General features: G+C 49.0%; 1 protein-coding gene across 1 annotated transcript in view; it reads right to left on the bottom strand.

Moving 5' to 3' along the window:
- The window catches only part of PSD3 (pleckstrin and Sec7 domain containing 3), a 492335-nt gene that overhangs the window by 482710 nt on the left and 944 nt on the right, over nt 1-8681 (bottom strand). The window lies entirely within an intron of this gene.

Genomic DNA, 8681 nt, shown 5'->3' with positions numbered 1-8681 from the left:
CTCTGGTGGATCAAAAGAAGTATAACAGGGTGCTGTGCGGTGCTTAGTCGCTCAGTCATGCCCAGCTCTTTGTGACGCCACGGACTGTAGCCCACCCAGCCCTTCTGTCCATGGGGATTCTCCAGGCAAGAATACTGGAGTGGATTTCCATGCCCTCCTCCAGGAGATCTTCCCAACCCAGGAGTCGAACCCAGGTCTCCCACATTGCAGGCGGATTCTTTACCATCTGAGCCATCAGGGAAGCCCAAGAATACTGGAGTGGATAGCCTAACCCTTATCCAAGAGATCTTCCTGACCCAAGAATCAAACCGGGGTCACCTGCACTGCAGGCAGATTCTTTACCAGCTGAGCTATCAGGGAAGCCCTATATTAGAGGTAGACGCTAACAGCACCAAGAAGGGATAGGCCAGCATGGAAGAAACTGAAACACTACCAAAAAAGCAAAGAGAACTCAGCCAGCGGATCTGGGGCATCATGTATAGAAGAAATGATCTCACAGATCTGCAGTTGCCAGCAAGCAATACTGCTGTCACAGTGACTGCCCAAGTTATCAAGGAAATTAATTATGTTGTACACACATACATGTGTCTCAGCAAACAGGAAATGTTAAGTGATCCTCAGAAAAATTTCTGTCCAAGGTGCTATTTTAAAGGCCAAGCAAAATCCGGTTTTCTAAGAGAACTGATTTCTGTGAACACGTTAGAGAACCTCTTCCTCCCGCCTCCCTCCCCTATCCCTTCCCACAGTTATAACTGTGCGGCTAACCACGTCTCTTTTAATTTGAGCAGCTAGAAAGTCACATGGCCAAACGTGACTTTCAAACATGGCTCTCTGTCTGCCATTGTGGCATGTTCTTTTGGATTTTTTCCTGATCTCGACCTGATCTTTTCTTCATCTTGCCACTTACTTATATTTTCCTGGAACCGATTCTTTATCACTAATTTACCTTCACCAACAGTTTCATTTTGTGCTCTCTAATTGTGGAAGTGAAAGTGATGGTCACTCAGTCGTGTCTGACTCTTTTTGATCCCATGGACTGTAGCGATCCAGGCTCCTCTGCCCATGGGATTCTCCAGGCAAGAATACTGGATTCGGTTGCCGTGCCCTTCTCCAGGGGATATTTCAGACCCAGAGATCGAATCTGGGTCTCCTTCATTGCAGGCAGATTCTTCACCATGCTCTGGTTGTCGGGCACTGTAAATCCTTTACGGACAAAGATTAAGTGAGATCTCTCTGCTTACAGCATGGGATGGATGGGGTGACGTTTTAATTGTTACTTTGTCATACAGTCAGATTGAGAACTTGGTGAAGGGTAACCAAGCTCCCTGCAGAAAAAATGGAATTTTCAAATGACAGAACAGGGTAAGTGCTTGAATAGGGCCCTGGGGCTTTTTAGCTCATAATCTGCTGGAACTGGTAATTGAAAGGTTAATGCAAAATCACACATCCTGAAAATTGAAAGTTAGATTCCGAAAAGTTAAAATCGACTAAAAAATAATCACAGGAAATGTGCACAACACGAAGGGCAGTCAGAAAGGAGCCACAGCTGCTGATTCCTTTGGAACCAAGGGAAGTGGCCTTCCTCACCAGGCAGGACTCGGCGCCCTGGGGCGGGGACCCTGGAGAGTGGGGGCTCTTCAGATACAGTTCAGCTCAAGGAGCCATATTTCTCCCCACTGTCCTTGCATCTCAGATCCTGTGGGCATCCAGGAGTTGCTGCAATGTTGAATCACACACGGGACCTGAAGGGCTAAGGAACCCTGCTAACCTCACCTAAGGAGGTTTCACCTAAGGACTTAGGTTTGTGTAAATCTCGTAGCATCTTACAATCTCTAAAAACCTACAAGGAGGACTTCTCTGGTGGTCCAGTGGTTAAGAAGCTGCCTGCCCATACTGGGGACACGGGTTCAGTCTCCTGTCCAGGAAGATCCCACATGCCACGGAGCAACTAAGCTTGCAAGCCACAGCTACTGAGCCTGCACAGCAGGAGCCTTGCTCCACCAGTGAAGAGGCCACCTCCCTGAGACCCAGTGCAGCCATGAACTACGCAATTGTGTACATAAAGTACACAATTCGTTAAAAAAAATCTTTGGATTAAAAAAAAAATCCAAAGGGAAAGGAAAAAAAGGGGAAAAAAAAAGCCTTTGAAAGAGAAAATTTCCCATATTATGCCCAGTAGCATATGTTTATAGGTTTATAAATAGATTTATAAAGTTATAAATCTATTTATAAGCCACATCAGGCAGTAATCTGAATCTAATATATTGCTTGTTCAGGGATTCTTTTGCTTCCCAAGTGGCACAGTGGTAAAGAACCCACCTGCCAAGGCAGGATCTCCTGCAGGAGACGCAGGTTTGATCCCTGGGTTGGGAAGATCCCCTGGAGGAGGTCATGGCAACCCAGTCCAGTGTTCTTGCCTAGAGAATTCCATGGGCAGAGAAGCCTGGCGGGCTACAGTCCATGGGGTCGCAAAAGAGTTGGACACGACTGAGCAACTAACCCTTTCACTTCAGGGATTCTTTTTAAAAATCTCTCTAAAAGCTATAAGAACTGGCCTCCCTAAAATCTGAGAGGGCTCAAGGAGGACATCTATACAAAGCAGTGACTGTAAGTTGTAGGTGAGACTCCCTGAGTGTCATTGTCACCTACTGGGGTGGCTGGCCACAGCGGCCCCCTTCCCTGCAGGTCTGTTTCTAGGACCTTCCCTCCCGCAGGTCTACGGGGCTATAACAGGCTTGGGCTCTCAGAAGACCTGGCCTCACCATGGGAGCTGCCTCGGCCCCTGCCCCCACAGAGCAGGCTGGGTGGGCACCAACCCCAACCTGCACTGGACTGAGAAGCCTCCGCACAGGGGGACAGGGAGGCAGGCCCGAGGACCCCAGTCTTTAACAAGAAAAGACATATACCTGGGAATGGGGGGCGACCGTGTTTCTCCCCGGGGAGTAGGGAGGAGAGGAAGCAGACGTGCAGAAGGAGGAAGAGCCAGTCAGAGAAGAGGGCAGGGAGGGCACAGGGCAGCGAGAGGGATGAAAAGACACCCGGACCCTCTGGAGCTCTCGGGCGGGGGAGTCTGAGGCCCAGCTGCACCTCGCCCGCCAGACATTTGCAGGCAAGGATGCTTCCGCTCATGAATTCCCCTCTCGGGGGTGAAGTGGCCTTGAGGGTTTCTATCACACACAACCAAGGATCCTAGCTAATCCCCAAGCAATAGAGCACTTCTGTTCAAGGGTACAGTGAGGCAACAGCTGGAACGGATTCCAACTGGCTGAGTAAAGACCAGCCTCTTTGTCGTTCTGGGTCTCAATTTTGGGATCCATTTCCAGTATTCCCTTTGCTGAGTAATCGCCTCATGGGACTAAAAACACCAAACAATCCCTTTCAGCAAATGTATTTCCGTTAAACGTGGGAGGAAAACAAAACACAACTTCTGCTTCCCTGGGGGCTCAGATGGTAAAGCGTCTGCCTGCAACGCGGGAGACCCAGGTTCTATCCACGGGTCGGGAAGATCCCCTGGAGAAGGAAATGGCAACCCACTCTAGTACTCTTGCCCAGAAAATTCCATGGATGGAGGAGCCTGGTGGGCTACAGTCCATGGGGTCACAAAGAGTTGGACACAACTGAGTAACTTCACTTTGATTAAAAAAAAAAAAACTCAATTTAATATTTTCTCCAAATACTCTCAGGCCAAACCTAATACTTGATGAGTGCTCCCAATATTTTATTAAAAAAATTTAACACTTGAGATTGGAAAACAGGATATATATTGGCGTACAATGTTTTAAAATGTGTTTTTAGCTCCTCTTTATCCTCTGGATACTGGAGAGGCATCTAATTTTACCAACAAAGGAATTTCCCAACAGTAGGGACTTTTAAACACAATAGACTTATAGAGATGTGTCCTTAAAACCTGTACTTTGGTGGATTCTTTCACAAACACAAGTGCAAATGGATTGGCAAGAATTTAGAATCCTGAGCTAGAGAGTAGGAAACTAGAGTCTGATCTCTTCGTGTTTCAGGAATTTAGACCCAGACTGAAGAGAACACCTTTACTTAGCTAATGTGAGCCAGACCCTGGGTCCCAGCTCCCACTGCAAATCTTCCCTCCACGTCTTGGGGGGAACCACGTCACATGGTCCACATGCTCTCTGCCCTCTTCTCCCATCAAAGTGCAGAAGAGGGTGTGGCTCCATGAGAAGGGCCCCACACACTGACCACAGGCCCTCTGTGCGAACGTCAGAGGGAGGGGTAAGGAGAGAAAAAGAGTGAGAGGAGGTTGTCATGGGAACGCGGAGGCAAACCACAAGATGAAACAGAGCTGAAACCCCTTCTGCTATCTCAGGCTTTGTTTATCTAAGTAAGAAATCAAGACATCTATGTCAACAGCGATGCAGGGTAAAATAGACTAAAGATAAGCTTTTGATTCCAATCAGTGCAGTCTACTAAACACTAAAATCCCCCTTTAAAAGGGACCCCACTGCACATTTATCTACATCGCTGTTCAAATTACTATATGGCATTTGTGTAAGCTCTCTCTTTGTTCTAGCTTCTTTTAAAAAAATTCTAAATTGCTCACCAAGAATGATGACTATAAAGACAGGATTATCTAGAATTTTATCATTCTGTGCACAGAACAGTTTCTAAACTCACAACAGGCCAGAAAAGTCAAACAGGCTTGAGGAATTAAACATTAACTCCAGATGAGATCAATGACTCCTCCTGGGGGTGAGGTATACCTGGGGGTCAGTATTCAACTTCAGAAGGGAGTTTCATTCCACTTGCATCCGGTCAGAGAAAGAAACACTAGTCTTTAGGGGAGAGGAGGCAATCAACCGTGGCCCAAAATTTTGCAGGGGATTTGTGTTAATGCCCAAAGAAGGCGCTGACTCTATCACTGGGTGCTAACCCTGCTCCCAGGGTTCATTCATTCAGCTGATTGTGAACCTCAGATCCTGTAGAGAGCGACCCAGGCCCTGGCTGAAACTCCACATCGCCCGAGAAGTGCAAGTCCACTGCATGTAGCTTCCCTACCATGAAGCCCTTTGACAAAATAATCTTTAGAGACAAGATGAAATTAGATTAGTTTCATCCTTTTACTTCATTCCCTTTCTGGATCTGACGATTCATACTTATCCTAGAAGGTCAGAGCTGGAAAGGCCTCAGGGGTCAAATGGGGTAGCCTCGCTTTGCTTAGTGAGTTGTCAGGGCGCTTAGCTAGTTGGTTGGCAGAACCAGAGCTCCATTTCACTCCCCAAATCTCAGTGCCAGGGACTTTTGCTCTAAATAATAACTCTCGAAGTGAACCACAGTTACCAGTCAACAGCACTGAGTTGGCAAGTAGTGAAACGTTGCTCCTGGGGAAATACAGGGCCTAGGTTTCTGTGAGCCTCTGATCACAACATTGTCACCAATTTAAATAAATAAATAAATAAATAATAACTCTCGATCAAGAATGCAATATACTTCGCAGACATATTTCAGACCCTGGTTTTATTTCAAGGCAAGACACAGAGGGTTAAAGCTATTCTTTCCGGCCTGCTGTGTATAAATAGAGCCCCTCCCCCTTGCCCTCAGCACCTCAGCGAATGACTGTCCCCCGTTCCCCAGGCCCTGACCCCCAGCCCCGGGGGAGACCCTGTCCGTCCTGCTCACCCTCACCCTCCCTTCTGAACCCCGAACACTCCTAGCGGCTGACGAGGAAAACTCAAAAAGCTGATTGTTTTTGAGAGGGGAGAGGAAGAGAAAGAGGAAAACCAAAATAAAGAGGTGAATTTCCTGGAAAATTTAAAGCTACAGATGGGGTTTGTAAGCATGGGGTTTGACATTTGGGGACAGATTTTTAATATTACTTACTACTAATTTTCTAATGTCATCTACACACCAAAAGTCATTGTTATCTCAAAGCATAAAATAGGTAAGATAGGAACTTAGTAAAACACAACAACAGCATGGAAAATCCCCAAAATGATTGTAGAGAAAGTTTTTTCCCCTTTTCATTCGAATTGTGTCTGTTTTCTACATCTTTATATGGTTAGCCCCAGACTCGAGTCACATGTCGGCAAGGCCAGGTCACTAGACCTGAGGATCCTGAGACCCCTTCCCCCAGGCCGCTTCCCCCAAGCCCCAGGAGTGAGTCCAGACCCCCCAGTCCCAGGGGCTGTGGGCTGTCTGCCAAGGAAGGCAAGGAGAGCGGGGCTCCAACCTTCGCAGGGACCCCAGGAACGCTGTCTCCATCACTGCTGTGTCCTGGCCTTGGGTCACTGACCATGCTCAAGCCTGTGTCTCCTCATCCACGAAGTGGGCACAGTGATAAAGTACAACCTAAGGGTTGTGAGGTTCTGATCAGAGGGGACCATGTTCTGGAAGCCCTCCGTGGGGCACAGAGCACTGTAGTCGTTTTTACTGAAGCCCAGTCATGGTTTGAATGGAGAACTAAGTGATCTGGGTGCCGCACCCAGTCCTCGTGACAGTTGAAAAGATGTAAGTCAGCAGGGGTGGCAGGATGGGAGTCCCTCACTCTGGACTCCATTTGTTTCAACAATGAAAGAATGCTTCCTAAGCCACTTCGGTCGTGTCCGACTCTCTGCAGCCCTATGGACGATAGTGCGCCAGGCTCCTCTGTCCATGGGATTCCCCAGGCAAGAATACTGGAGTGGGTTGCCATGCCCTTCTCCAGGGATCTTCCCAATCTAGGGATCGAACCCGCATCTGTTATGTTTCCGGCATTGGCAGGCGGGTCTTTATCACTCGTGCCACCAGGGAAGAACAGACTTGGCTATTTAGAGCGCAGTGAAGAAAGCTGACACTTAGGATCTAGACTTGTCTGCTTGATACCAGGACCTCCATCCTACGATACACATGTAGGAAAAGATTTTTGCTTCCATATAAGCAACATTTCACTTTAAGAAATGTAGTAAACCTTTTTTTTTTTTGACTATGTCACACAACATACAGGAATCTTAGTTCCCCAATGGGGGATCGAACCCATGTCCCCTGCACTGGTAGCACAGAGTCCTAACCACGGAACCACCAGGGAATTTCCAATAAAGAGAGTAATTGGTCACATTTCTATGCATGTATCAAGTGAAAGGCCTCTCAACTGATGGTTCACAAGAAATCTGCTGCCACTTTGCTGTGACTCGAACAGCTAAATTCCAACGCATTCGGACTGGGCAGTGCTCAGGCACTAATCTGTCAGACCCAAGGGTGTGTTCACGTGCCCAGGGCCGGGCAGGTGGAAACCTCGCTTTGTTGACTCTTCCCTTCTCTAACACCCAAGACCAGGCAGAGTCACTTGGCTGGTAACAGCCCCAAGCATCTGAAGGATTTGTGGTTCTGAAGGCTGACTTCCGGGCTTCCATGGTGGTTCAGATGATAAATAATCTGCCTGTAATGCGGGAGATCCAGGTATGATCCCTGGGTCGGGAAGACCCCCTGGAGGAGGAAATGGCAACCCACTCCAGTATTCGGGCCTGGAGAATCCCATGGACAGAGGAGCCTTGCGGGCTACACATGGGGTAGTCCATGGGGTTGCACAGAGTGGGACACAACTGAGCGACTCACACTTCACGTCTTCCCTGGGGCAGAGAGCATCACACCACGTGACCGGCTTGGTCGAGGCTAAGTTTAGCCCCGCTTTGTCCCCTGACCCTGGAGTCCCTCACTGACCCCTCTGACTCCACGCTTCCCCAGTCCTACCTGGCCCCACGGACTCTGCTTCCCTTTTCTCCCCTAAGACAGGGCGACCGAGAGACCCTTGCTGGCCCCATAGCAACTGCCGGGGAGGTGGGTCCACAGTGTTTTCTGATGGGAAAACTGAGAGCTCTGGTGGTTTGCTCAAGGTTAGGACTTGAACCTGGGGTTTCCACGTTTTTAGCCAGGAATCTTGCCATCCTTGCTTTAAACGGACCAGATGTCTGCGGGCCCATTAGCACACGTGGCTAAGTGGGGCAGATGAGGCAGAACCCGACCCATCTGGACCAGCTCCCTCAGTGCCTCGCCCGAGAGAACTGGCAACAGCTCTGCGGCTTTCTTACACTCAGAAGATGGAGGAGAAAGGAGGGGAGGAGGAGTTCCGAAGTCATCAGAGTGGCCTCCAAGTACACAAACAACTCCCTGTGACCCCGGATTCAGAGCCTGGGCTGACACAGGGGCATGTCATTCCTCTTAAATCCCTGTAGGAAATGCGTGATACGGAACTAGAGTGGAATGTAAACCGTTTCCTAAGCACGCTAGCATCTCTCCTCTTCCAAGAGTTTCGCTCCAAGGAGAACTTGAGCTCATCCCCTCTCCCTGATTTTCCACCATGACTCTACCGGCTGCCTGTTAAGAGGAAAGGGGAAAGGAGGAGCCCCTGAAGCCCACGGGAGAGAGACCGGGGCCCCAGATGAACGCCAAGTCTTGAGGGAGGTTCCCTCCTGATGTGACTTTCATCCATTTCTCTGGTGACTTCCCCAGGAGCCCCCTCCACGGGGACCATCCACACTCCAACAAGAGGGCCTCTCCTCCACCCCATTCCCACCACCCCTTCCCCCGACACTCTTTACCCTCACCCTCACTGCCTGTACGTGTGCAAAGTATAGCAAGTCATCCATGCTGTCAGGAAAGGAAGCGCAAAAGCATGCCCTTCAGTTCTGTCCACCCATTCTGGGATCGGAACTCCTGAGCTGGGTGGAGCCGGGAAG

The sequence above is a fragment of the Bison bison genome, unplaced genomic scaffold, assembly GCF_000754665.1.
Source record: "Bison bison bison isolate TAMUID 2011002044 unplaced genomic scaffold, Bison_UMD1.0 scf7180017864236, whole genome shotgun sequence".
NCBI classification, from domain to species: domain Eukaryota; kingdom Metazoa; phylum Chordata; class Mammalia; order Artiodactyla; family Bovidae; genus Bison; species Bison bison.
This window is presented reverse-complemented; position numbering and strand designations above follow the sequence as displayed.